The sequence below is a fragment of the Balaenoptera ricei genome, chromosome 1 (assembly GCF_028023285.1).
Source record: "Balaenoptera ricei isolate mBalRic1 chromosome 1, mBalRic1.hap2, whole genome shotgun sequence".
Lineage (NCBI taxonomy): Eukaryota > Metazoa > Chordata > Mammalia > Artiodactyla > Balaenopteridae > Balaenoptera > Balaenoptera ricei.
The window spans coordinates 109638318-109665133 of NC_082639.1; the positions used below are offsets into that span (position 1 = coordinate 109638318).

At 43.2% G+C, this 26816-nt stretch overlaps 1 long non-coding RNA gene across 2 annotated transcripts; it reads right to left on the bottom strand.

The window, feature by feature from the left end:
• Positions 1 to 444: 444 nt before the first annotated feature.
• Positions 445 to 26755, bottom strand: LOC132370700 (uncharacterized). Of its 2 annotated transcripts, XR_009504668.1 has the most exons (4): positions 26392 to 26755; positions 24196 to 24300; positions 5552 to 5801; positions 445 to 1926 (listed from the first exon to the last, which is right to left on the bottom strand). It is a non-coding gene; the product is annotated as an uncharacterized LOC132370700 (long non-coding RNA). The 2 variants fall into 2 exon arrangements; XR_009504667.1 differs by lacking the exon at positions 5552 to 5801.
• Positions 26756 to 26816: the final 61 nt, after the last annotated feature.

Here is a 26816-nt window from a genome sequence, read left to right on the forward strand (position 1 = left end):
TCCAGGACTGCACTGCAGACAGCGCTTTCAGACACATGCGGAATGTGTCCATGGCCCTGGGGTCACAGGGTAATAGAGGAGCCATAGAGAAAAGAGGAGCTTGGCAGAATTGCCTTCATATTTTAAGCTATAGCTTTCTTTACTGAAATAATAGCTTTCAAGAAACAAATTATTCACAAACCATTAATAGCATATGTTGAGATGGGAAGATGATAAGCAAGAAGGGTAATTAATTCTGGCCTATTCTTTAAATAAAATACCGTCTAAGTATAGAGGAATAAATTACATGACTTTTCAAACCTTTCTAATCAGAGCCTCCTAAAATAATCCCAATGTTTAGTGCAGTGGTTTTCAAACATTTTTTGACCATAACACAGAGTAAGAAATATATTCTACATCTAGACTCGGTACATGCAAACAGACAGTATTCTCTCATAATACTGGTTTCACGAAAGAATATATATATATTTTTTATAAATTTATTTATTTTACTTTTGGCTGCGTTGGGTCTTCATTGCTGCAGGCGGGCTTTCTCTAGTTGTGGCGAGCGGGGCCTACTCTTCCTTGAAGTGCGCGGGCTTCTCACTGTGGTGGCTTCTCTTGTTGTGAAGCATGGGCTCTAGGTGCGCGGGCTTCAGTAGTTGTAGCACGCAGGCTCAGTAGTTGTGGTTTGTGGGCTCTAGAGCACAGGCTCAGTAGTTGTGGCTCACGGGCTCTAGGCACGTGGGCTCCACCGCATGTGGGATCTTCCTGGACCAGGGCTCAAACCCGTGTCCCCTGCATTGGCAGGCAGAGTCTTAACCACTGTGCCACCAGGGAAGCTCTCATGAAAGAATATTGATCCTTAGTTATGTAATATTTTTCTATTCTTTTATGCTGGCTCCTTCCTTTCTTTTCCTTCCTTTCTTCCCTTGTCCCTTCTTCCCTTTCTTTCTTCCTCCCTTCCTCCCTCCCTAATACTCCTTGCCAAACTGATTTTGCCACTCATAATCTGAAAAATACAGGCCTATTGGGTTTTCCTAATCATTAAATATTTCTGCAGGTGAATTTACCCATCCAGAATATGGACAGAATTCAGCCAACTTCCCAGAAGAGCAGTTTCTAGGTTTGACTTTTGTCTCTTGGATTTAAGAAGTCATTCCCAGGGGACCTTGTTTTGTCTATAGCTGAACATAAGGATTTGGGAGCGGGCGGGGAGGAAGGGGACAGATGAGAATCAATAGAAAGAACTGCAAGGTCCGAAGACAAGAACCATTTGTCTAGTGCAATCTATTTTACTATATATTAACTAAAAAACAACAACTCCATCTTAAATATTTAGCATCATCGTGCACCTTTTACAATTAACCCAACAAACCAAGCTCTGGCTTGAAGGCGCAATTATTCATTTTCAAGGAAGAGTGACCTCTTTTTTAAAATCCAGGACCTCCCCCAGCTCCCCAGCCCTTCTCCTGCCTCCAACTTTTCCCTCCAGTTTGGTGGAAGGTTACATTAGAAGAAAATAGTCCCTATAGTCTAGAAACTTTTCAGGGGAAAAGAGGGCGTTTGACGTGTGGGTGGGTGGGCAGCGCCGGCCGGTGCAGCTGGAGCGGCGAACGCCCGGGGCTGGGCGGCACGCGGACGCGGAGGCGCCAGCGGCGGGGGCGGGACGGGGCAGGAGGAACCCTGGCGCGGGGGTGGGAAGAAAGCGCTGAAGTCCAGCGAAGGACAGAGGCGGCCTGCGCTCCTTTGCTGCGCACCCGCCTCCCGGGAGGGGGCGCTGGCTGCCGGGGAGTTGAGGATGGGGCCTTAGTCTCCCGAACCCTAGAGTCGGCTTGGGTTGTCAAGAACCGTCTTTTTTATTGATCATTTCTTTTTGTCATGATGCTCTCTTGGCCTCAGACTGCGTGAAGGGAGCCATATTAAGAGTGCAGAAGAAGAGGTGACCTGGAGGAAAAATTAAAATGCGATATAAAAAAAGAGTTTTTCTTACTTCCCTTCTCTCTCAAATTAATTTAGATGTAAAGTACATTTTGAAAGGTCCCAAGATCGGTCTCCAAGTCTCTGTCCTCTGCCCTCACCAGATACACAGAATAAGATTTTGATGTGATAGTAATTTTGCCAATGGAGGCCGACTCTCCAAACCATCACCCTGGTAAGTAATGAACAATTTCCATGGGTTATGACTTTGAGGTTTTGTTTTACTTCATTCTAATAGATGTCCCGTCTAAAAGTGGGTAAGATTATACCTAACCCAGCCCAGGTTTAATTCGGATTATTTTTGAAAACTCTTGATGGGTAGGTAATTTACCTAGTTTCTCCTTATTCAGATTTAGGAAATTTTGCTTTATTGCTACATGCATTTTAAGTGTCTTTTGCCATGCTCTTCTTAGTGTGGGTAGAATGTCTCTCTCTTTCCCGGTTGGTACTGTCAACAAACATTCGAGGAGTGCTTAGCTCAGAATACTGTTGGGTATTACAGATTAAACAATCTGACATACCTGTCAATATCATCTGAAACAGCATTTATCTATACATATAGTCTGTACCATGCTATATACTAGAAATCTTTGTGAAATGTAAACTCCTCATATGTAGAGACCCTATTTTATTCTGCAGTGAAATGGAGTTGATCTCCTTGCAGTGTTGTGTATTTTAAAGGATCTAGGATTTAATAGGGACTATTAAATGATAGCCATTAGTATTACTTACCTTGATATCCTCCAAAGTGCTTTGCTCGTGGCAAACACTCAATAAATATTGGTTGAATGAATGAACATGGCATGTTCCTTACTATGCGCATAGGGAAAATACCAGGATGGGGACCCTCTAGCACAATGACTTCATTTCACCAATGAAGCTTAGTGTGGAGGTGTCTATCCTACAGCCCTTTTACCAGATGCAGGCTCTCTTGACCTTGGAATGTGGATCACTTAAAATTTTCAGGGGAAAAAAAGTGTACTTACTTAACTAGTAGGCCCTAACCTCTTGTCAGTATGGAGCTTGAGAAGTTTGCTTAAATATGGAAAAGCTAAGCTTACTTGACACAAATCAGGGGGAAAAAAAGGTTTCTACATGTTATTCAAGTTATTCATGTCAAAAGTGATTAGTGGGCCCCAGCTTCCATTACATCATTCATTAGGAGAGTGTGGGCTGGGAGCTCTGCAAGTCACATGATTCGATGGAGGAATTAAGACTGAATTTTCTTTTGTGTTTCTGCCCTTAGCCATATCCAGTGGTAAGCATGTTTGGAAAAGGTTAAAGCAGAACATGGAGATCTAGTTTATTTTAATGCTGTCAGACTGCTAAGCGGTGGAAACTTGTTGAAGAGATTTACCAAGCTGTTTCCTTAGATTAAAGACTTCAGTGAATTAATTAAAAGGGTTCTGAGAGATACAACATGCCAGACCCCTACTGGCTCATAAAATTGTTCTTTCTGATTGATGTGACGTGACAGCTGAGCACAGTGCATGTAAAGCTGCAGGAGAATAAAACAAGAGTAGTGCTGATGTGTTCAAAGACATGTAAGAGTTCCACTTGAACTAGCTGTGACCACGGGGTCAGCTGGACACTGTGCTTATTTCCTTTGGCTCAAGCACCTGAGCTCAACAGAAGCACAGATTTGGCAAGGTGCTGAACTATTGGGTGAAAATGAAGTCACAGCTTCAGAAGAGCTTCACAGATTGTGATATGTAGGTATTATGTTTCATGCTTTAGTCATTGCTTTTAGAATGCACGCTTGAAGATGGTCCTCAATTATGGAGCCATGTCTGCGCCTCTTGGTTTCCCGAGCGACTGACTGAGCTGAAAGTGAACTACGTTTTTAAGGAGACAGATATCCAAGACAAGTAGATGAATTGCAGAAGTATTCTAAAATTTTTAGCCAAATTCTAGGCAATGTTGGGTCTAACTGGTTTAGAAAATTACATTCTTTTTTAGCCAACAGTGTCAACAATATCAACCAACACTGAAGCTGAGAGCCGTCAGCATTAATACATACCTGCAGTCAAAATTTGAATGTGCCTTGGCCAAATACATTTATTCATTCAACGCATATTTATTAAGTGCTAGGCCTTGGAGACACCTCAGTTCTTATATTGTCTAATAGTGTTGTTCAGTAGGAATATAATGTGAGCCACGTATGTAATTTAAAATTTTCTAGTAGCCATATTAAAACATTTAAGAGAAACCAATGAAATTAATTTTAATAAGATATTTGATTTCCACCAAATATAGCTAAACTATAATTTTAATATGTAATTAATATAGGAATTATTAATACAGTATTTTACATTCTTTATTTTGAATTGTTGTTCTAGTTCAGTGTATATTTTACGCTGAGAGCACATCTCACATTGCACTAGACACATTTCAGCTGCTCAAATGCCACTAGTGATTACCATATTGGGCAGCGCAGGTCTAGAGGGAAATACAGATGAGTAAAAAGGTAATTTCAATAAGATGTAATAAAGGCAATGACGAGAGAAGTATAAGGTACAACAAGAACATATAAAAAGGGCTTAGTTCCTTCAGTTCTTCCGCCTAAAAATCCCATACTTCTCTCTGCTCCTCTGCATTCTTCCTGCCACCACTCTAATCCAAGCCAGCATCATCTCTGTCCTTGACTTCCACAACAGTATCCAAAACTGTCTACCTGCATCCACCCATGGCCCTCTCTGCAGCTAGAGTGATCTTTTAAAAACGCCCATCTGATCATATCACTCCCCTGATTCAAACCTTAACTAGATGATGAATTGAGCAAATGTGAAATGATGGACATAAAGCACCTGGCACAAGACTTCTGCTCACTAAGTTTACTTCTCCCCACGTCTCCCTTCACTCTCTTGTTTCTGCCTGCCTCTTCCCTCTCTGGCTCTGGAAAAACCATCTGCCTCTCACCCTCTCCTTCCTCTTATCACTTATCAGTCTCTTATCATCTGAATTTTTTTTTTTCTTTCTTGCTTTCCCCTTTCTTCTTTCTTGTCTCTCCTTCATGCTTTAGTTTATTACAGTATAGAATTTAAATAGGTTTGAAATTTTGTGCTGTAGGGAGTTCCCTGGTGGTCTAGTGGTTAGGATTCTGGGCTTTCACTGTCATGGCCCGGGGTTCAATCCCTGGTGTCGGAACTGAGATCCCATTCCATAAGCTGCACAGAGCAGCTGACAAAAACAAACAAACAAACAAAATCTGTGCCGTACTTATGTACTTCTGTGGCTCAAGCTCTTCATTTTAAAAGTCAGAAAAGCTTGGCCTTGTATCAGGATTAAATTAAAATGCTTTTTACTTCAGCATGGTCTTCAGTTAACTCTTCTTATAGAGAGCTTCTATAGAAAAATACGTATTATCTTCTTTTGGGAGGAAAACAATCCCCTTTCATGTTTGGTAGAGGAGAAAATGGTGCGGCTGTTTACACAGCAGCCTCCTCTAGTGATGTGAAACAAGTCAGAAGGACCCAGGTACCTGCCCGTAGCTGTGCCTCTCCTGGGTGGATCGCTGCTGCCTCTTGGCAGTAGGGCAGTGAGGCAAGTTAATTATTCAGTGTCAGTGGAAGTAAATAAATAAATGAATTACCTAATTAAATAAACCTTCAGGGTGCTGAAAGCTGGCAGTTTCCTTAACTGCACACTTTCTTTGGAGGATCAGTTCTCTTGTTTGAAGGAACAGCCAACCCAGGCATATGGGCTCTTCCCTTGTACTTCTGAGAAAGTGGATTTACGACCGTCTGTGTACTCATCTTTCTGTTTATGTCTCTGACATAGACAACTCTGCCAGTTGCCAACACTCTTTCTACCTCCACTGAGAACAAGGAGAGATCCTGCAACTGCAGAAGGAAGAAAGGAAGTTATAATTCAAGAAGGACTTCCTGCTGTCAAGGCATAATCAACACCAACACAAAACAAGTGAGGGAGTATCTTAGCCTAGAAAAGATGTTTCTGTTATAGAAAAGACCCCCCCTCATCCCAGGCCTGGCCTGAGGGAGGCCCTGCCCCCCGGGAATGCTTGGGTATTCAGAGTCAGAATCAGCAAGCATTTGTTGAATAGATAGATACTACAAAATACAAGGCAGCTCCATGTACATCTTTCTACTACACCATTTTAATATGTTAATCTAAGAGAAACCCTTCAGCTTTTTCCCAAATGGAATTTTATCCTGAAATGAGATCCTGCAGCATGAGGACCAACTACAGAAATACTTTAGTATTGGGCTTCCCTGGTGGCGCAGTGGTTGAGAATCTGCCTGCCAATGCAGGGAACACGGGTTCGAGCCCTGGACAACTGCTGAGCCTGCGCGTCTGGAGCCTGTGCCCCGCAACAGGAGAGGCCGCGATAGTGAGAGGGCCGCGCACCGCGATGAAGAGTGGCCCCTGCTTGCCGCAACTGGAGAAAGCCCTCGCACAGAAACGAAGACCCAACACAGCCATAAATAAATAAATAAATAAATAAATAAATAAATAAATAAATAAATAAATACTTTAGTATTAAGGGACCTCCACAACCTGAAACATTTTTCCTAACTTTGACCACTGTTCCATGCGCTTCCAGAGGCTGTACCACATTCTATCCTAACAGCTTGTTCTTAACCTCCCACTACAAAGATTTACTGAGAATTTCTTTCTGAACAGAATTACTCTCGTGAAAGAAATAGTAGAAGCATGTTGTATTTGTTAGGATAAGTGCTATAACAGATCCAAATAAGGAAAATGGCTCACATACAGTCGTTTATTTCTTGCTTCTAGGGTGGCAGAGCCGCCCTCCTCCATGCAGCCGTTTAGGAACCCAGGTTAATGACGGCCTGCAGAAAGCACGGAGGAGACACATGGGAGGTTTTATGGGCCTTGAAGGAGGGTTCATCCCCCTAAATGGGCTCCACTGATGGGTGTCAGTTTGCAAACAGTTTGTTACTGATGCCTGACAAGATAAGTACGGAAATGGAGAGTAAGCCTTTAGAAAATTTTATAGCAATTTTGATAGAGTAATTTTATGTCTGCTGAATTTAATAAAAAATTGGGGCTTAATTTATATCTTCATTTTTTAATTTCATTTTTCCATTAACTTATTGCTAGTATATTTTATCAAAAGTTCTGGTCCACAATGGATTAGAAAGAAAAAAAAAAATCTTGTCTTTTTTGCCACATGTGTTATGAGAAGCACTAGTGTACATTCCTTCCCTCCATGTACCTTCTGCCAGAACTTAGTCTCATGGTCATGTCTAACCGTAGTGGAGGTTGGGAACGTGGTCTAGCTGTATGCAAAGGGAAATGGGGAGAAGGCAGATGTTGGTGAGCACTAGAAGACTCTGGCACACGTAGCTCACACACCTGGAAACACAACTTGAAGTTTGAAACGGAGACAGAGGACTGAGCCCCCAGGATGAGGGTGAGCTATGGGGAATGTATCCATCCTACTTTCGTCCAGGCTGGAGACCACTGACGGCTATTGGCATTAGTTACAATTCAGAAGGATTTGGCTGCTAAGGTCAGAAGGAAAAATGTTGTCTTTATTTGCTATGCTCATTTCTCTCACACTCGAACTTTTCTTTCCATTCTCCCTGCCATGCCTTACTTAGTTCGTTATTTCTTAAACTATCAAAATAGCCTCCTATCAGAGGCCCCTACATCTGTCTTTACCCACCTCAGCCCCATCTAACATGTGAGTCTCACTGTGTTATGCTTTAGTAGTTTCCCTGTCACTCACAAGCCTGAGTTAACTTTTGTCATAAAAATCCCATGAGGGCATTCACATTCCAGTCCCTTCCTACCTCTTAGGCCTCATCTCCTGGCACTGTGCTCTGGGCATTCTGTGCCCAGCCTTACAGACTTCCTCTATTCCTGGCACACTCCATGCACTAACATGCCTCCTTGCTTTGGACGTGCAGCCTCCCTGGGCCCACTCCCACCTGTCCTTCAGCTCTCAGTTTAATGTTACTTCATCTGTGAAACCTTCCTTGATTCCCTTCAGCTTGGTGATGCACCCCTTCCTTCAGGAAACTCATAATTGTTTGGTAAAGAATAGTTATCGCTCTAAAAAATGTATTTCTCCCCACCTTAGACTATAAGCTAAATGAGGCCCAAGAACATGTGTTCTCATTTATGTATCTCAAGTGCCTCCTGTGGTTTCTGATAAAGAGTTGGTACTCAGTGAAGATTTGTCAGGTGAATGAATGAATGGTTTTCGACCTTTGGACAATTCAAGGATGAACCTTTGGACCATTTAAGCTCTTTCTTGTCTGCCCCCTGTCTAAGAATAAAGGGTTTGAGGAAGATAGGACAAGAAGTTGACACAAAAACAGAAGAAACGAAAGTTAGATCTCAGAAAGACTGTCAAATGAGAGGACTCTGAAATGTTGGTGTCTTGGACTGGATGTGACATCTCAATGCCTAGAGAGAGGAGACTGCTAGTTGCCTACTCAGTACCCAATATTTCATCCTTCCTTACTAACAGAGCCCTTATGTTATTGAAAGTGGCAATGGGCCTAGCTGAGAAACGACATCTCTTAGACCGTTGTCGCTAGGAGGAGCCATGAGATGTGATGGAATTTCTTGGAAAAGACCTTTAAAGGTGGCTGACTTCGCTGAGAGGTCTCCCTTTCTACCTTTGCCTCAGCCTCATTTCTGCTGCTTAGAATATGGATGTAGTATCTACAGCTGCAAATCTTGCTACCAGGAGGCAACCTTGAGGATGGAAGCCGTGAGCTAAGGAGAGCAGAATAGAAATGTAGAAGCAGCCTGAGTCCCTAATAGGATGGAGCCACCCTACCTGGCCTGTCTTGCCTATTTTGTATAAATTTATTTATTTATGTATTTTTGGCTGCGTTGGGTCTTTGTTGCTGCGCGCGGGCTTTCTCCAGTTGTGGCGAGCGGGGGGCTACTCTTCGTTGTGGTGCACGGGCTTCTCATTGCGGTGGCTTCTCTTGTTGCAGAGCACGGGCTGTAGGCACGCGGTCTTCTGTAGTTGTGGCTCGCGGGCTGTAGAGTGCAGGCTCAGTAGTTGTGGCACACGGGCTTAGTTGCTCCGCGGCATGTGGGATCTTCCCGGACCAGGGCTCGAACCCGTGTCCCCTGCATTGGGAGGCGCCACCAGGGAAGTCCCAGTGCCCACTCTTAGCCATTACCATATTAGCAATAACATAATCGCATTCAGAGGCCTGACTGTAGTTCGGAAAGCTTCGGTAACTTGTTTAAGGTGACACAGTAAGTGGTAGAGCCAAGATTCAGACCGGGGCCCGCATGAATCTTAAAACTGTGCATTTCTGGGAATTCCCTGGTAGTTCAGTGGTTAGGACTCCACGCTTTCACTACCGGGGTTCGATCCCTGGTCGGAGAATTAAGATCCCGCAAGTTGCACGGTGAGGCCAGAAAAACAAAAACAAACAAAAACAAAACAAAAACCCAAACTGTGCATTTCCCCATGCATTTTGGAAGGACCCAATGTGGGCAGACTACAGGGTGAAGGGGCGGGATACCAGATGGATAAATGAAATCCTGCCTTTTACTCTCCTGTAACCCTGAGTCTTACCCATGGAGCCGACATCCATCTCGCCCTCTTGTGGCCACATGACCCACTGCTCTTGGCAAGCAGTGAATAGGAAGTCCCACCGGGAGGGCTCAAGTCAGCAAAGGGCTTAGCTCAGCACACCCATGGGAGAAAGATGGGGTATTCAAGGAGGAGGAAGGCGGCTACCAAGTTCAAGGGAACCATGCTTAGCCTGACTTCCCAGTACCAAGTCCATCCCCAGAGCTAGGAGTGTCAGCCTCCCATAAAAATGAGGCCCAGAAAACTCTAGGCAGTTGATAAGACTTTCTTAAGCATGATATGGGGCTCTCAAGAGAGGAAATGGAAGATATAGTCCCCTCCCTCAATGAACTCATCATATAATTTATCCATTTGTGCAATCAGCAGACAGAATTGTATATGGTTAAGAGCAAGACTCTAGAATCTGACTGTCTGGGTGTGAATTCTGCCTCTGCTACTTACTGTGTGACCTTGAGCAACTTACTTCTCTGAGCTCTGGTTTCCACACTTAAAACAAGGGTGATAATACCACCTACTTTATAAGATCATCATGAAGACTAAATGAAGTAATATTTGTAAAGTAATTAGAATAGTGTCTGGCATATAGTAAATGCTTAAGAGACTTATAGATAACCTATAAATGAAACACTCCTTTTGTGGTTTAACTCCACAAAAATTCAGAAATGGGAAAAGTCATAGGAGAAAAGAAATTAAGAAGGGTTTCACTAAAATAGTGAAACCAAATAATGGACAGGATTTGGGAAGACGCAGAGGTGTGGCCCGGATCCAGGCAAAAATATGGAGGCAGAAACTGGCATGGTCAGGGCTACAGATGAGGTGGGGAGTGAGAAGGCATGCCAGACAGTAGACAGGGTAGGTGCTTGCAAGCCTCTGATCAGAGCATTTTCAACTGATAAATTCATAACCTTGTGTGTGTTTCTGTTTAAAGACACCTTTTTAAATATCTATTGTTGATTCATTAACATTGAACTCATGACAAACAGCACTCTAAATCATGCCTGAAGGAAGCTTATCTAACACCATTTTTCTCTGTAGGGCACATCCCATCCCAGTCTTCTTGCACCTGGGAAGCACTTCAGCACTGCAGTTGGGGGCCATTGTAAACAGCAAAATCACCAACAAAAAGCATACACACAAAAGCAAAAAACATGTCACTAAACAGACCATGAATAGGACACTTATTTACAGGATGAGAGCTGAAACAAGGAGGTAGAGCGTTGCCCTGTTGGACCTGAGTTGGTAACGTCACTATCCCATGACTCAAATTTTTTGCTGCTCTGAACACATCTGTGAATGACCATGAAAGCCTTATGATTATTGATTGGGGGGTTACAGATAAATTTTAGCAAGTAGGCAAAATTGACAAGTATAGAAACTGTAAATCATGAGGATGAACCATACATAGAGAGAGGACCAGCTTCTTGGTCATGTGACCTGTCCAGTCACACAGAGACTACATTCAGAAGGGCCCCAGGCTTGGTTTAATGCTCTGCTGTTGTTACTGTCCTGAAATTCCTAACTTTTTTTAAAATTGAAGTATAGTTGATTTACAATATTGTGTTAGTTTCAGATGTACAGTGAAGTGATTTGGTTATATATATATATTTTTTTCAGATTATTTTCCATTATAGATTATTACAAGATATCAAATATAGTTCCCTGTGCTATACAGTAAACCCTTGTTGCTTGTTGCTTATCTATTTTATATATAGTAGTATGTATCTGTTAATGCCATACCTTCCCCCCCACCGCTCAAAATTCTTAACTTTTGAACAAGGGACCGCACGTCATTTTCATTTTGCACTAGGCTACAAGTTATGTATCTGGTCCTGTATATATGTTTGTGTATGCATATTTAATTTCATAAATGAGATCATATTATAAATACTCTTCCTTTTTTCTTTCTTATATTTTCCTTTTTTAAAAACTCAGTATTATATCTTTGGAGATATTTTCATATTGACATATAGAAGTCTACTTTCCTCCTTTTAACATCCATAGTATAGGTGTATCATGATTTATTTTTCAAGTCTCCTATTGCTGGACATTACTTTGTTTATGAATTTTTAGAAATTATACTGAAAAGACCATCTTTGTTATACATACACAAACGCTTTGGCATATCTTCAAATTATATTCATACACTATACTAGCAGTAGAATTGCTGCTAGTATAATATGATCATTATTGCCTTGTATATATTGCTGCTAGTATAATAATATTGCTGCTAGTATAATAGTGATCATTATTGCCTTGTTGCTCTCTAAAAAGTTTGTACTGATTTTCACTCATACCAAGAAAGTTTGAGAATGCCTATTCTCAAATACAGCTTGCCGACTCCATAAGTTTCCAAACTTAAAAAAAATTTGCCAGTCTGATCAGCAAAAAAGGTATTTTGTAGTTGTTTTAATTTGCATGTATTTAATCATGTGTGAAGTTGAACATTTTTTCTGTATGTTTATTTATTAATCATTTTTTCTCTGTTTTTGAATTTCCTGTTGCTATCCTTTGTTCATTTTCCTATTAGGTTGTCTTTAGTACTTCTTTATATAAATGAAAGAAATTAACCCTTTGCTTATTATATGAATTATAAATATTATCCCTGACTTATGAGTCTTTTGATTTTATTTGCAGCATTGTTTATTTCCAGTACAGGAACAAAGCTTTTCATGTTATACACTGAAACTTCTAGAAGAGAGATATTTTAAATTTCAATCAGGGAATTCCCTGGCGGTGCAGTGGTTAGGACTTGGCGCTTTCACTGCAGGGGCCTGGGTTCAATCCCTGGAATGGGAACTAAGATCCTGCAAGCTGCGCAGTGTGGCAAAAAAAAAAAAAAAATTAAATCAATATCACTTCATGATAGCTTAGATATAAAGGGCCTGGGAGAGGAAGACATCAAAGATAACACCAGTGTTTCTAGGTTTGGGGAATAATAATAGTGTCCGTACAGGCTCCTCCAGCAGGAATCCTCCCAGCGATAGGTCTTCCCTGTGAGCTTAGGGAGCCAAAGTTTCAAAATCAACAATTCATTAGAGTTTACTGCTTTTATTTTTTAATAAATGATTTAGGAATAATTTTAGATTCACAGAATAGTTGCAAAGATAGTAAGCAGAGAGTGTTCTCAGCTACCCTACACCTTGTTTTCCCTACTATATATTAAAATATTACATTAACATGGTATATTTATCACAATTAACGAGCCAATATTGACACATTATTATTAACTAAAGTCCATACTTTCTTCAGATTTCCTTAGTTTTTAGTCTCATAACCTTTTTCTATTCCAGCATACCATATAATATTTATTAGTAATGTCTTCTTAGCCTCCTCTTGACTGTGACAATTGAGTTTCCTGCTTTTTGTCATTGTCATTCCACATCAATTCACTAATGGGAGCAAAAGCCTATCTGAACTAGCCATGCCCAGGATACAGAATCAGCAAATAGCGGACTCTAGATCCCTATCCCCACTCTCCTCCTGCTTCCAATTCCCCTTTTCTGAGTCTCTCAGGCACCCTCCACTTCCCCTACATTCACTCCAGTGCCCTGCGCGTTCCTTCTTTGCCCTCTGACTTAACCTCTGACTTAACCTAGCAATGGTTAAGTCTTCCTTTGAAATCAAAGGCTGTTTTCTACCTTCTTTGCCAAAGGTAGGGATTAACCCCCACATAGTCCCATAAATTTGCCTTATTTGCTTAGTTATAGAATTATTTGTTTGTTTATCCCCTCAATCAGAGTAGCTGGCTGGTTTTCTTAGTAGCTAGTCTCTGGTACAATTCTAAGAAAGGAGGTGCCCCTGATATTGGAGAGAATAAGGGCTACGATTAGTAGAGGCAAGGAAGTTGGGAAGGAGAGCTGGGGTACTGGGGAACTTAGTGCACCTGGTTTGTATGTGTCCTAAGTACAGGTGAGTTGCGCAAGTGCAGAAGGCCCGGAAAAATTTAGACATACAGATTTCGTACACTAATGAGAGGTCAGTGTTTAAAATGGAGCTTGGAGAGATGTCTGCTTTTGGAGGTGGCAGCAGAAAGCATGAGAGTGAGGGAGAAGAGCAGGGGGCAGAGGAAAGAACCTTGTCCACAGTTAGGAGACAGGGGAAGAAGTTCCCATGAAGGAGGCAGGGGAGGGGCTGGAACTATGGAAGACCATGGACAGAGCAGTGGTGAAGGAACCCAAGGAGAAGAGAGTGTGGAAAACCAGGAAGCAGAGGAAGAAGAGCCACTCAGTAAAGGGAGGACTGAAAAAAGGTCTTCAGTTTCTCAGCTCACGTGCAGGGGAGGGACCAGAGGACTTGGAACCCTCGTATAATAAACTGCTTGACTCAGACTTAGTAAATAGAAAGGAAAGAAATAGGAGAGCAGCTTCAAGTTGCAAAAGGATGAGGATAAGTTTCTCTTATACATTTTCAGGGCATAAGGAAAGTAACTCAGGGAGGGAATTATTGAAGATGATAAAGAGGAAAGGGAGATTGGTGGAAGTAAGATTCTAGCTTTTAGTTTCCCTGCTTCACTTAGGATGAAGCTCATGAAGGCAGGGATTTCTGTCTGTTTTGACTTCTGTTATATTCCAGGAGCCTAGAACAGTGTCTGGTACCTGGTAGGTATTCAATAAATACTGCTGAATAGTGGAGAGGAACAGGAATTATTAAGTCTAGACACTAAGAGGAGAGGCTGGTTTTAGAATGAAGGATAAATAAATATCTCTTCCTCTGAGATCGTAGGGAAAACTGAGGAGCCAGAGGGGGAGGAAGGAACTCAGGCCTGAAGCCCTAGGCTGAATAATAAGGTACCTAGTGAAGGTGGACTGCAGGAAGGCAGGTCTGGCAGGGAACTGAGGGCAAAAATCCCCTCCTGCTCCCATGCAGGGCAGCCAAGAGCTGGCCTGGGACACCAGCTGGGCACTTTTCCCAGCCCTTGCATTCCAGCCGAGTCCCATACACAATGAAGAAATGGAGCTGACAGTGCAGTGACATGATTTAGGTTAATGAACTACGGATCATCTGCCAAGTGGGTGGGAAGTTGTTTTTCTGTCTGCCCACTTTTATAGAAAACATTTTTTTATGAATGATTCATGTCTTATTACTCAGAGCACAAATTTGTGAGCTGATAACAAGAGGTTAAAACCCAGAGAGAACATAGCTACCCCCACCCCATCCCATTCCCCCCAGTTTCTGGTGGATGGGTATGCTCACCCTCTTGATTTTGGTGAGGATTTCACAGATGTATATATATATATATATATATATATATATATATATATATATATATATATATATATATATATGTGTCAAAACTATCAAATTATATATTTACGTGTGTGCAGTTCACTGTATGTCGATTATACCTCCATCAAGCTGTTTAGAAAAAGGAAAACAATCTTAAATGTAAATATTTTTTGATCACAGAGTTTGGAATATATATATATACATACACACACATATATACACACATATTTTTTATATTTTCATATATATTTATATTTTTTTAATTGCATGTATAAATTTATCTAATTTATCTTTACAATCAAAGAAAAAGTCATTTTGAAATAAAGTAATTATTTGGGGGGAAAACAAAGGTCAACCCAGGGAGACAAGATACAAAGAGGGTCATTGTAAGATTTCCAGCCACATCCCAGGATAAACTAGCTACTCCCTCTCCTCGGGTGAAAACTGAAGAGGAAAAAGTCTTTGGTTAGCTGGGGTGAGAATGTTGTGTTCCTTTTATAAACTTTTTATAATTCTTTATTTAGCTCTCCTTGAGGCCATGCTCTCCTTGTAAACTTCAATCTATAGAAAACCCTCCCTTTCACAGCCTGGAGAGAAAGATGGCTTTTTCCTAGGGAAGCCAGTTGCTCTGCCATTCTGCTGGTGCCAAGGGTCCCATTTCTTCGTCCTCCTGATACACTACAGAACTTGAGAGACACCAGTACAACTTACCAAATAGGTGGATCTGGGACCTGGTTTCCCTGCCCCCAGGACTCAGTGGTGAACCAAATCCTAGCTGAGGCCAGTTTACTTTAAACTTTTCTAAAGAGGTTTTGAAAATCATTTCCAAAGGAATTAAATTTAATTGGGTAAGGACTGAAATTACTCCCACTTTGGGCTCTGCCATCACATTGCAGCCTTAGGGCTTTTATGCCGGACAATATGCATGAAACAGTGCTGGGTGCTGTTCTTAATCCTAAAGAGACAGGGTTGGTTCTTGATCTTGACTTGAAATTCAGAAAGCCTAGAGAATAAAATCCCCGGGGTGGGGAGTCACAAATCCATATTTACTTTGTGAGTTGGAACTGGTCTGCTTAATAAAGCTCATTCATAAGTGAGGATGGTAAAAGTCAACACACTTCCTGAACTAACAGGCCCCAAATTCACCAAAAATATCCAAAGGACTCCAAGGGGAACAGAGCCAAGTGTGTTAGTAATTGCCTTCTAATCCTTCAGGCTTTAGCTCCAAAGCCAGTTCCTCAGAGGGAGTTCTCTTGGTCAGACCACTCTCCAAACCTTGTCACCGTCATGATGCCCTTTTAAAATTGACTTCAGGGGACTTCCCTGGTGGTGCAGTGGTTAAGAATCTGCCTGCCAATGCAGGGGACACGGGGTGCTCTAGAGCCTGCGCCACAACTACTCAGCCTGCACACCATAACTACTGAAGCCCACGTACTCTAGGGCCCGTGTGCTGCAACTACTGAAGCCCGTGCACCTAGAGCCTGTGCTCTACAACAAGAGAAGCCCCTGCTCACGGCAACTAGAGAAAGCCCGCACACAGCAACGAAGACCCAACACAGCCAAAAATAAATAAACAAAATAAATAAATAAAATTGACTTCATAGCACTTATTAGCATTTTATCAATTAATTTACCTGTTTATTTTCTGTCTCTCCTACACTGGAAGAGAATCTCCATGGGAGCAGGGATCTCACATCCTGTGTTCATCTCTGTGTTACCACAATAATGTAGAATAATGGCTTCCCCAAAATGGCCACTTCCTAATTCTAGGAACTCCTGAATATATTACCTCATGTCATAAAAGGGACTTTACAGATTTGATTAAGTTAAGGATGGGGACTTCAAAGTGGGGAGAGTAGCCTGGATTATCCAGGTGGGCCCAATGTAATCACGAGGGTCTTTATAAGAGGGAAGGAGGATCAGTGTCAGAGAAGGAGATATGACAACAGCAACAGCAGTGAGAAAGTGGGAGAGAGATTGGAAAATGCTGTGCTGCTGGCTTTGAAGATGGAGGAAGGGGCCATGAGCCAAGGAATGTAGACAGCTTCTAGAAGCTGGAAAAGACAGGGGAATAGAGTCTCTCCTAGCCTCTAGAAGGAGCGCAGCCCTGTGACAACTTGATTTTAGGATTTCTGATCTCCAGAACTGTAAGGGGATAAATTTGTGTTGTTTTAAGCCACTAAATTTGTGCTAATTTGTTACAGCAGCCATAGAAAACGAAGACAAATGGTACCTGATGCATAGTAGATGCTCAACAAACATTTATTGATTGACCAACCTCCTTATATCTGAGACCCCAGCCTACAATAAAAACAATACTTTGCAACTTCATAGTGTTGTACAATAGCAAAATGAGATCATAATCCTAATCTCATTTTATTTTCACAATTATTATCCTTATATTACAGACAAGGAAATTAAAACTCAGTTGTCAGTTTCCCATAGAGGCAGAAAGTAGATTCAGAACCAATATCCTTATTTTCTCCTTATTTTTGTGTAATGTATAAACAATGTTAACAGTAAAGGACAGGTAAAAAAAAGTTTCATTCACAATCCTTTTACTCTAATAGATCAACTAGTTTTATTTTTCTATGTCTTCTTCCAGGTCTCATCTATGTAAATGTAAAAAATCTTTGTAATTATAGTATGTGTTACATATATACGTAGTTTTCATTTTTCTGGTTAATATTATTTTACTGCCTGGGTGTGTTGGTTTGGGTCTTTTGGGAAACAGCTGCTGAGACAAAGTTAACAATATAAGAAGTTTATTGGGGGTAACACCTATAAAAGATAAAGAGAGAGGAAGCAGGATTGGGTGTGGAGAGCCCCAAGTCATGATGCAGCTCTGACAGTCTCAGCCAGCCCAACACGGAGATCTGGGATAAAGATCGCCAGTTAGAGGAGTCTCATGGAGCAGAAATGGCCAGTCCTGGTACCCACATCAGGCTCAGTCATTGGCTGGGGGCTGTCTGGGAAGAGTATGGTCTCAACTGGAATATAATAGTGAATCCTGAAGGTGTTGCAACTGGAAGCTGTGAGATCACTGCATTCTGGTAGGTGAACAGAAATACTTTCCTGAAGGGGATCCAAGTGGGGCACCTCCACAGCTGCTACAGTCCACACCTTGTGTCACGTGGATTCACTTCTCCATACATATTGGGTAAGTGTTCCCTGGACCTCTTCTCAGGAGAAACTCAGTTGAGGGAGGTTAGTGGAATAATGTACAGCTCCATTGCTGCAGTTGGTCTCAGGGCTGCAACTGGTGCTCATTGTTTCCTTCCTCCATTCTAAATCCCCTTTGCCCTCAGCCTTCACCTCTACTGGTCTCAGTGGCTTACCCAGTGGTGCAGCCCAAACACTAATTCCTGAGGGGTCTGAGGTACCTTCTCAGGTCAGGGTTGCTACACTTGTCCATTCATGGTCACAACTAGGCAAGGGAGTACCAAGAGGTGCCCAGGTGGGTCACCGCACACATTCCTCCCTGCCCCAACTGGGTAAGTGAAGGAAGTCTACCTCTTCCCTGATCAGAGCCAATGACCCCTGACAACATGGTAATTTCTTTTCTTGCCTGCTGCTCTCTGTATACAAGGAGTGCAAAGTGCCCAGGTGGCAGCCACTGCATGAAACTCAATGTTACCCTTGTGGAAAGAATATATCCCTTTGGGGATTAGAACTTCAAACCCTGCAGAGCCCAGAGTTGCAGGAACAGGAAGCACAAAGTCCCCAGTGGGTCACTGAGAATGATGGTAAGTGGGTGCTATTGTCTGAATGCTTGTGTCCCTCCAAAATTCGTATGTTGAAATCCTAATGCCCAATATGATGGTGTTAGGAGGTGGAGCCTTTGGGAGGTGATTAGGTCCTCAGAGAGAGCCCTCATGAATGGTATTAGTGTCCTTATTAAAGAGGTCCAAGAGAGACCCCTCCCTGCTTCTGCCATGTGAGGACACAGTGAAAAGACAGACATCTAAGAACCAGGAAGTCCTTACCAAATACCAAGATGCTGTACTTCCCAGCCTCCAGAACCATGAGAAATAAATGTTTGTTGTTTATTAGCTACCTGATATGTGGCATTTTGTTGTAACAGCACGAGCTAAGACTGTGGGGCTACTCCTTTCCTGCTCCAGGACCCACTCAGAGCTGGCACTTTTTTTTTGTCACCTAGTATGTGGGCCAGAGCAGTATTCCTAGCGTGGAAAGTATTGCCTTCACAAGCTGAAGAGGGCTCCCAGGTCTGTGATCCTTTCTTTGTGGTAAGGGATGGAAGATGAAGTAGTTTGTCTTTTACTTTGGAAGGGATGTCCTGGCATGTCTCTTAAACACTGGACTCTTAAGAACTTTACTGATGTAAGAAAGACTTTACTGATGTAAGACCAACTGATGTAAGAATTTCTGTAGGGATTATCTTCCACACTCTGGAGTGTGTGTGTCTTACCTAGGCTTTTAGGGTGCTAGCTCCTCTTGCTCATCCTGACTGATCAGCATGATGTCATCAATGTAACAGACCAGAGGGATGTTGTGCAGGATGTCCACACAGTGCAGATTGCTTCTGACTAGGTAGGGTGGATCCACTGGAAGCTGGACTTTGGCTAGGACTCTACTTATCACCCGACTCTCACAGGCTCCCACTCCAACAGAGGGGTGAGAATGACACTTTGGGTCTCCAGGTGTCAATGTCAACTTAGATTCTGTGTCCAACAGTCCTCAGAATGCCTGGGTGTTCTCTCCTATATCTACAGTTACTTGAGGAAATAGTCCTAAGTCCCTTTTTGGAAAGACTGGGGAATCACTACAGTATACACTTACTGTGGTGTTGCCGGTCTTGGAGACATGGCCACCTCTTTTATCAATGAATTCTCGGTCTGGAAACTGACTGAGGCTGGGGAACTAGACAAGGGACCATGATTTTTTACTGGGACCTCCATCCTGAGGTTTCTGCTCATCTATTTTTGCTTTCCTTTGATATATTCAGCAATACTCTTGTTTTGCCTGCCCATCTATTTTGCCCCTAGGGATGCCATGTTCTATTACTCATCTTCACAACTCTTTGTGTCAAGCTCCTGGGCTGTCACTCTGACCTTGCCAGTCATTAGGATCATTAATAACCCCCAGGCCTCTGGCAGTTAAATGCTGCCACTTGGCCTCTATCGCTGTTGCTATAGAAGAGCCAAACTGTGACAGCATCTCCTCTTGTTAGCTCTGGCTTGCAGAAGAAAGCCAACACTGAACTTCTTAGTAATGCTGGTACTCCTCTTACCAGCACATTCCTGATGGCACTGGTAAATGGGGTTGTTCTAGACCTCCCAGGGAACATCCTTTGGTAGGGTTTCTGGCCTCTTATAATTGACTCTAGCATGGCCACTTCACTGAGCCATTTAATCCTTTCTTCCTCACAATTGCTGTGGCAATTCAGGCAATTGAACTTCACTCAGCAAAAGTTATCACATCCTCCAGGTTTCTAGGAGCCACACAGGCAGGTCCTTACAAGGAAGTTAAATTCTATTCCAGGGGAGGGGGTCCCAGTCAATAAACTCTTCCTTATCCAGTCTTGTATTTCAGCCCCTTGATTAAGCATCACCAAAAATCCAATCCCAGGGGCTTCCCTGGTGGTGCAGTGGTTAAGAATCCGCCCACAAATGCAGGGGACACGGGTTCGAGCCCTGGCCCGGGAAGATCCCACATGCTGCGGAGCAACTAAGCCCGTGCGCCATAATTACTGAGCCTGCGCTCTAGAGCCCACGAGCCACAACTACTGAGCCAACATGTCACAACTACTGAAGCCCGCGCCTAGAGCCCGTGCTCCGCAACAAGAGAAGCCACTGCAATGAGAAGCCCGCGCACTGCAATAAAGAGTAGCCCCCGCTCGCCGCAAATAGAGAAAGCCCGAGAGCAGCAAGGAAGACCCAAAGAGGCCAAAAAAACCAAAAAAAACAGAAAAACCCAATCCCATAGATACTCCCCAACTCTTACCAGTTCATATTGGTCAGTTCTTGCAGCTACTTTGGGGTATGTCCTTTTCTTCCCTTATCAAGACCAGCATGTTCTTACTGGACTATGCTGTGACTTAACCCTAATTAAGATCCTGGCAGTCAGGAGAGGAGATGGAGGCAAATTCTGAGGGGGAGAGCCCTCTGCAGTGTCTTCCCACATGGAGGGAGTGCTAGCTCCTAACAGGAAAGGGTGGGCCCCCTTTTAAGGCTCTGAGGTGCTCAGAAGAGTGTAGGGAGCCAAAATCTTTGGGGGCACCACCTAGATACCTCCATTCCATGTGTCAGGGTCCTGGGTTTTCCTAACCAGGATCCTGACCTTGATTACAGATCTGCCTCCTGGAACTCTCAAGTCTTGAGTTTGGTCTTCAGCTTTTTTTTCCCCCCTCTCCCATTGTTATAGATAAGGGCCTCTTTGTAACCCATCAAAGAGGCTCTCTGGCCTTCACAGTCAATTTTCAGTGTTTGGTAACTGCTCTCAGCTTTTCATTATCTCTTGGCAGGACTCAATGCAACTTAATAACAGTCAGCCAATTCCATTGTCCTTGTATTTGCTGCTATCCCTCCACCTACCACATATGTCCGAATTGTTGCACCATAGGAATATTTTCCCACTTCACCATCAGTGAAAGTTTTAGCAAATGCGCCACCATCTTGTCCCAGTGACTATCTGTACCCACATACTATCCAGGAGGGGTTCTTATTGCCAGGCAGGCGGTTCTTATTGCCAGGCAGTTCCCAAACCCCATCTTACTGCCAGCCTTCTCAGACCACTCCTGGAACCAACTGAGTCAGTTCAGGTGGTCTGGCAAGCAGATGCTGAGACAAAATTAGGAGTGTAAGAGATTTATTGGGTAGTAATGCCTATGAAAGATCAAGGGAAAGGAAGCAGGAATGGGTAAGTAAAGCGTTTGGATAGTGATACAAAATTGGGCAAGGAGAATCTCAAGTCATGATGCAGACAGATCCTCCCAAGTTGCAGTTGACCCAGTGAAAAGTTCCAGAGCAAAAAGGGTCCTCTAGAGGAGTCCAAGAGTGGGCAGAAATGGCCAAGCCCTAATGTCCACATGGTGCCTAGTCATAGGCTGATAGCTGCTCAGTGAGAGTGGGGCCTCAGCTCTAACACTGTAACAAATCCCAAAGGTGATGTAGCTGGAGGCTAACAGCTAACAGCACTCTGGCAGTTGAATGGCAGTGTCTTTTTTTTTTTAAATTAATTTATTTATTTTTGGCTGTGTTGGGTCTTCGTTTCTGTGCGAGGGCTTTCTCTAGTTGTGGCAAGTGGGAGCCACTCTTCATCGTGGTGCGCGGGCCTCTCACTATCGCGGCCTCTCTTGTTGAGGAGCACAGGCTCCAGACGCACAGGCTCAGTAGTTGTGGCTCACGGGCCTAGTTGCTCCGCAGCATGTGGGATCTTCCCAGACCAGGGCTTGAACCTGTGTCCCCTGCATTGGCAGGCAGATTCTCAACCACTGCGCCACCAGGGAAGCCCCAGAGTCTTTCTTAAAGGGAGAGCTGAGCTACATATCTCTGTGGCTGCCATATCAGGTATTTTGTCTTCGAGTCCAGTGCTGTGTCCATATATCATCTTGCCTCTGTATTTGAGACATGAACTTTGAGAAACAGTCAGATAAAGAACCTAAGTAAATCAGAGTGGGACTCTGCTGGAATTCTTTGCCACAATGGACTGTGAGAGAATGTGTGAATAGGTTTAAGCTGCCTAGCTTCTGCCTCCTTCACCAATGAGGAAAGGAAAGTGGGGTGTGAGGTACAATCAGCTCTCGTTTGGCTGTGTGGAGGAAAGCTGGCTGTCTCCTCAGAATGGCAATTTACCAACTCGGAAAAAAAAATTATGCAGAAGGAATCTGTTCCTTTTAATTACCATTGGAATTGGAAGTATGTAGCCTTCTTGCTCTTTTTTCCTTTAATTAATACTCATATTTTGAATGTATGCTGGAGACTGAACATGATGGAATTTAGTTGCTCAGAGCATTAGAGGTGGGGCAGCTGGGACCTATCGAAGGGTATGGGGTCACCTGAGGAGCTGGGAGAGGAGTCTTTCCCTTGTCAGGGAGTGACTCTGATTAGGCTGAAAATGTTGCTTGGAATTCTTTGTCCCAAACAGTTATCTTGTGTCAGATATGGTTACACTTACTCATGTTTCTAACTGATAATAAAAAGAGAAGCTGGAAGACAGAACATGACTTCCGCCCCCAAAGAAGCCAAAGGAAACAATATAATTACGGAATCTGCAATCATCTTTTTTTTTTTTTTTTAATTTTTAGTTTTGGCCACATCGTGCGGCTTGTGGGATCTTAGTTCCCTGACCAGGGATCGAACACAGGCCCTGGGCAGTGAAAGTGCAGAGTCCTAACCACTAGACTGCCAGGGAATTCCCATCATCTCCTTAACTTCTCAGAAGAAACTGAGTTCCAGAGATTTTAGGAAACTTGGCTAGGATTACAGCTTTCTCAGAAGTAAAATTAGAATATAGGTCTCTTGACTCCTGACTCAGTACTCTGCCTCAGTGATGTTCACTCCTAAAGTCTCTTGTGGAAAGAGTGGAGGACGTGGGTCAGAAAAAATGAAAGAGCATTTGGGGACTTGGAGATCCTGAATCCAAAGATTGGAGGAGTATATCAAGCGAGTATATAATGTGACCATTTCTTATTATCTTCCCTAACAACACCCATAATAGAGATTTTACTCAACCGGGAAAAGCCCCAAGCATTAGCATAATTACAGGTTGTGACTGCTGTTGAAGAGCAGAGTATTTGTAATGGAACTTGTAAAGAAATGGTGAGTAATGTACTCAAAGGACGTCAGGGTGACAGGTCCCTTTCTTTTCCCCTCCTTGGTCACCACTCTAGTGCAGGGCTTGCCACCTCAGTCAAGCCTTGCCATGGCATTTATCATCCCAACCTAGATGAACCTTCTGAAGTACTGCTACTTTCTTGTTCAAAAACCTTCAGTAGCTCTCTATGACCTACCAATAAAGCCCACATTCCTTATCCTGATATTCAAGGCCTTGTAAAATTCATCCCAGAATCTACCTTTCCAGTCTATTTCTCAATACTCGCCTGTCCCTGTGCTCAGCCTGTGGGATCTCCTTCCAGTTCCAAAATAAACATTGTGCTTTCCTGCCCCAAGGGCCTTCCCCCCACCTCTCCCCTTCACCTACCTGTTTTTTCAAGGTCCACATTAGATACCACCTCATTCTAGTTGGAAGGAAGACTTTTCAGTACTATTTCATTTGTGCCATTCATTTGGCACTTTTCATATCCTTTTTTAGGCTCATAGGTAATTCCAACAGCTTCAAAACTTTTTAACACAGTCTCCGGCCCTCAGAATCACTCTTCTTTTTGGCAGGTCCATCTATCTGGTAAACTAAAGTTACCTGACTCAACTTCCTCAACTCCCCACTCCTTCATACCTGGTCTTCCAATTTAAGTTCTAGAACACAAAATTTACCTTTTCTTCTATGTCCAGGCTTTGAGTGCTCTCTCTCTCTCTCTATTTCTTGAATCTTGCTCACTCTTCTTGCTTATTCTCAAAATACAACCAAGTCTCTCTTCCCTGAAAACAAAACAAAACCAACATAAAACTTCCCCTTTCACCCCGTTTTTCTTTAAGTCAAGGTACCTTTTCTCCTCTTTTCTTGATATACTTCTGTTACTGCGGTTTGACCTAAGGGTCTGCCACTCTGCTGAAACTGACATCTGGAAGATCAACCGTAACTTCTAAATGCCAAATTCCAGTCTCTTCTCCTACTTGAACACGTCCCTTCTATGGACTTTTTCATCTACCTCTCTGACTACTCCATCACTGGTTTTTGTTTTTCTCCCTCTGTCCCATATTTCTCAAGGTTTGTTCTTTGGTCCTCTTTAGAAACTTTCACTTCTGTGGGGATGATTCTTAGATCTGTCTCTAGCCCTAGCTTCTCTTCTATGCTTCAGTTCCAGTTGTTTGCTAGACTTGTGTGTGTATGTGTGTGTCCCACCTACTTCTCCAAGATGGCAAGTTCCAAAGTTAATTTATTTTATTCTTCCTCTTCCAGGTTATCCCCAAATCTCTTCTGTCTCCTGTCCTTTCAATCTCAGCCAGTGGCATCACCCCCTTTCAGTTATTTGTTTATCTTTAATTACTCTTCCTGTGTAGCTTCCTGCTGCTCCATTTAGGAATTGGCCACAGAATAATAGGTGATCTCTGAGATGATTTCAGTAGAGTTTTTAGTGGTAGTGGTGATAGTCTTGGAGAACTCAGGAAAGAACTGAGGAAAGAATTGCAGGATAAGAATTTGGCTCCAAATTCACTTCTTTCATGAAGCCGTCTCCAATATACTTAGAACATTCTCTCCTATACCATTTCACAAAAGTAAAATTACTCTCTTGAGTACGTATCAATGTAATTCATTTCTTCTTTCTGGATACTATAGTTCGCTCTAATTTTCTACCTTTGCTCTATTTATAAACTGGTCAATTTTGCCAAATTGTAACATTTCTTAAGGAGACGGACCACAAACTCTGGAAAAGGCATTAGTGTCATCTTTGCCATCTGTGCCTGATGATAGTGTCTCTCTCAGACTGAGTACTTCCCTGAGGAACAGATGATGATGACTGTGACTCAGAAGCCTCCTGGTTTTTTCTTGTAATCTGTGTTCATAGTGCTGGGGTGGGGTGTCTCCTTTGCCACTCTAACTTTGTATTTACTACAAATACACGAAATGTCCTAATTATTGAGGTGTTAACTTAGGAGAGTTAGGAGTTTCCACTTTTCCAATATTTGGGTCAATTAAACAATCTCACATTTCAGAAAAAAAAAAAATCTCTTAAAAAACCACCCCAGTGGTCTGGAGATAACATAGTCCTGGAGAGACATTTCCGATCCTCCACACCCCCCCTCCACCACCCCCCCCCCACCCCAAGGAACTGCACTCTACCGCCCGCTGTTCCTCCCTGGGGCATGGGCCGGTTTGATGGCTCAGATCCCTACATAAAGCTTCCTTTGGAATGCAGAGACTTTGCGTCCCAGCCTATGAACTGGGAGGTGGACTTTAATCTCCAGGACCTACATCTAGCCTTCGAAGTTTGGGGGGAGGGGAAGGAAATGAGCTCCCGAGAAAGCACTAGACTGTCAGCAGCATGTAAGAGTCCTCTTCAACCCCAAATAGGTACACAATAAATATTTGTTGAATAAATGAGAATATCAGAACCCAACAACGTAAACTAAGTCAATCTCTTTTTTACATACCTTAACGATTAAAATCTAGGAAGTCAGCTTTACCGCTGTTTACACCTAGTAGATTAGCGGAGTGCCTGCAGTTTGCTGAGCACCCCTGACTTTACTCTTCAGGGCACTGGGATCAATTTCCCCACTTCTTGAAAGGCTAAACCCTAAAATAGATTTACAATCTGGGGTTGAGACCTCCTTCTGTTTAGAATAAGAGTCATTCCCGTTCCCTGTAAACTCACCCCGCCCCTTCCTATTCATTCACTCAACAAATATTTATTAAGCGCCTAACATATGCCGATCCCTTTGCAGGCGTTTGGGATAAACCAGAGAAAAAAACAAGAGATCTCTGCCCTGGTAGAACTTAGCGTAGGGCGAGAGACAAACGACGACTATGAATTTTAGATTAAATTATAGGATTTGGAAAGTGATACATACTACCGAGAAAAAGGTGCCAGGCTGAATGATTTGTGGAGGCCAGGAGACAGGGGAGGAGAATCCAAGATTGGGATCCAGCTCAGGTTGGGGAAAAGGGAGACGGAGCTGAAGTGGAGGAGGTGCTGACGTCGGGGGACCGGGAAGATATTTTCCGCAGAATGCGACGGAAGAGTATTCTGGCTTATGCGGAGGTAGGTGAAGGGCAGAAAGGAGTCTGGACAGAGATTCCCGTCGAGAACCCGGCAGGCGGGGGACTCTTCAGCAGCTGAGGAGAGAAGATGCTCTGGCTGGAGGCTCCTGGTCCAGGGGCCGGGCGGGGGCCGGTCAAGGGCGGCCAACCACTACGTCCCCAAAATGGCCTCCCGATGCCCCTCGCAGCCCCACCCCCGCCCCGCACCGCACTCCACCGCCCGCCGGCCCACGTG